At 46.5% G+C, this 2,938-nt stretch overlaps 1 pseudogene; it reads left to right on the forward strand.

The window, feature by feature from the left end:
• The first annotated feature begins 679 nt into the window (after window positions 1–679).
• LOC147084191 (uncharacterized) lies at window positions 680–1,983 on the forward strand (annotated as a pseudogene).
• The last annotated feature ends 955 nt before the right edge of the window (window positions 1,984–2,938 follow it).

The raw sequence follows: 2,938 nt of genomic DNA on the forward strand, positions 1-2,938 counted from the left end.
CCTATTTAGATTAAACTCCTTCACCCAGAGGGTGCTGAGAATGTGGAACTTGCTGCCACAGGGAGTAGTTGAGGCGAAGAGCATGGATGTATTTAAGGGGAAGCTGGATAAACACATGGGAGAAAGGAATAGAAGGAGATGCTGATAGGGTGAGATGAAGAGAGATGGGAGGAGGCTCGTGTGGAGCATAAACACCACATGGACCAGTTGGGCCGACTGGCCTGTTTCTGTGCTGTACAATCTGTGTAATTCTATGTAATAAGAGAGGAGAGAATGATCCATAGAAACTAGAATTATCTGTTCCGAATTTTAATCCTGAACTTACAGTGATGTCTTTTGTAAACTGCTTTTACAGGGAATATCATCGGCCTTTGAATGTGGAAGGAGAAATGTTTGCCTGTTCTGTCTGTGGGAAAAGATTTCAAAGATCGGTGTGACTGGAAAAGCACCGAGACACACACACCCGAGTGAGAGTGTTCCAGTGCACTGACTGTGGAAAGGGCTTTAACCAGTTACACAGTCTGAAAAAACATCGCACTGTTCACAGCGGGGAGAAACCGTACATGTGTTGTGTGTGTGGATGAGGCTTCAACCGATTGTCCAACCTGGAGAGACACAAGGACACCCACACCACGGAGAAACTGTGGGAATGTGGGGACTGTGGGAAGGGATTTAGCTCCCCATCCTGGCTGGAAACTCATGGTGCAGTCACACCGGGGAGAGGCCGTTCACCTGCTCCGAGTGTGGGAAGGGATTTAGTCAGTCATCCCACCTTCTGACACACCAGAGACTTCACACCGAGGAGAGACCATTCAGTTACTCTCACTGTGGGAAGAGGTTCAGGCAGTCATCTCACCTCATTGAGCACCAGTGCATTCACACTGGGGAGAGACCGTTCACCTGCCCTGTGTGTGAGAAGGGATTCACTAATTCATCCACCCTGCTGATACACCAGCACATTCACACTGCAGAGAGGCCGTTCACCTGCCCCGTGTGTGAGAAGGGATTCACTAATTCCTCTGACCTTCTGAGACACCAGCGACTTCACACTGGGGAGAGGCCATTCAGTTGCTCTCACTGTGGGAAGAGGTTCAGGTAGTCATCTCACGTCATTGAGCACCAGTGCATTCACACTGGGGAGAGACCGTTCACCTGCCCTGTGTGTGAGAAGGGATTCACTAATTCATCCACCCTGCTGATACACCAGCACATTCACACTGCAGAGAGGCCATTCACCTGCCCCTGTGTGTGAGAAGGGATTCACTAATTCCTCTAACCTTCTGAGACACCAGCGCATTCACACTGGGGAGAGACCGTTCACCTGCCCTGTGTGTGAGAAGGGATTCACTAATTCATCCACCCTGCTGATACACCAGCACATTCACACTGCAGAGAGGCCGTTCACCTGCCCCGTGTGTGAGAAGGGATTCACTAATTCCTCTAAACTTCTGAGACACCAGCGCAGTCACACTGGGGAGAGGCCACTCACCTGCTCCGTGTGTGGGAAGGGATTCAATCAGTCATCCAACCTGCTGACACACCAGCGAGCTCACACAGGGGTGGCGGCCGTTCACCTGCTCCGTGTGTGGGAAGAGATTCACTCAGTCATCCAACCTGCTGACACACCAGCGAGTTGACACCGGGGAGAGGCCGTTCACCTGCTCAGTGTGTAAGATGGGATTCAATCAGTCATCCAACCTGCTGAGACACCAGCAAGTTCACAAGTGACTGCAGAGGTTTGATTCTGCTGTTATTGCTGCTGTTAATCACATCCAGGACTGAACCATGTTCATTCTGACAGTTGGGGTTTGTTTCTGCTGATGTTAATAACTCCTATAACTGGGCTGGATTTTAATATTCTGGATATATAGCTGATTGAGTTGTCGGGGCTGCAGTGTCCCTTTAAGTACTGCTGTCTGATCTTTCCCCTTAATTTCTGATGCGTGTTCCTGAAATATTTTACAATAAAATTAGGAACTTTTACTTCAATCGTATATTAATCTTTGCTATAAAATCTACAATTCATTGTCTGAAAGATTCCATTGATTATCATCTCCAATTAGAAAGTGCTGATTAATCCTCGCTGACAACTCTTACTGACTTGCACATTACACACAGTGGCACCTCCGTTATCCACCAGAAAGAAGGGGAATGGGAATTGGTGGAGAATCGAGAGTCCCCAAATGTTACCCCTCCTGTCTGGTACAGCAATCCCCTCGGCACGGGAATGGAGACAAGTCCAGTTATAGTGACGGGATGAGTTAAAGTTATTTACTCAGACGGGTGGAAGGTGGGAAGTGGTGTTCCACGGGGATTGGTGCTGGGACCACTGTTGTTCACCATTTACATGAATGATTTGGACTTGGGAATCAGAAGTACAATTTCAAAATTTGCTGATGACACTAAATTGGGGGGTGTAGTTAATACTGAGGAAGACCGTGATAGCATCCTTGTAGAATTATTCAGTTGTGTTCAGTAAAAGCACCATCTGTTAATTTGCTTTGACTGATCACATCACTATATAATTATGTGAAAAACAGAAATTATTAACAGCTCCCAATTTCAGAATTGTCAGATTCAAACTCAACTTCTTCCAAGTACAATCTAACATTTCAAAAATTGTAATGGATGTAGGCGAGATATTAGGACTGTTGTCTAACACAATCCAAACACAGTGACACACAGACAGATGGGCAGGTGTAGCTTCACAGCGAATCCTTTCAAGCCTCACTAAAAAGTGGCAGACTGGCAATCCATTGTCCACTAATGGAGTTGTGATCTTTGTAAATTAAGAAATGGAAATGTGTCAAAGAGTTGATTAACAGAGTGGGGCATCATCTTCCTTTGATTTCTATTTCTGACACCAGGCAACAGAAAAAGGTCATTACAACACGACATAAACAGACTCCTCAGGTGTGAGACATCAGACTTCAGAACA

Source organism: Somniosus microcephalus, unplaced genomic scaffold (assembly GCF_052327205.1).
Source record: "Somniosus microcephalus isolate GS21.2 unplaced genomic scaffold, FLI_Smic_1.0 unresolved_chr9, whole genome shotgun sequence".
Lineage (NCBI taxonomy): Eukaryota > Metazoa > Chordata > Chondrichthyes > Squaliformes > Somniosidae > Somniosus > Somniosus microcephalus.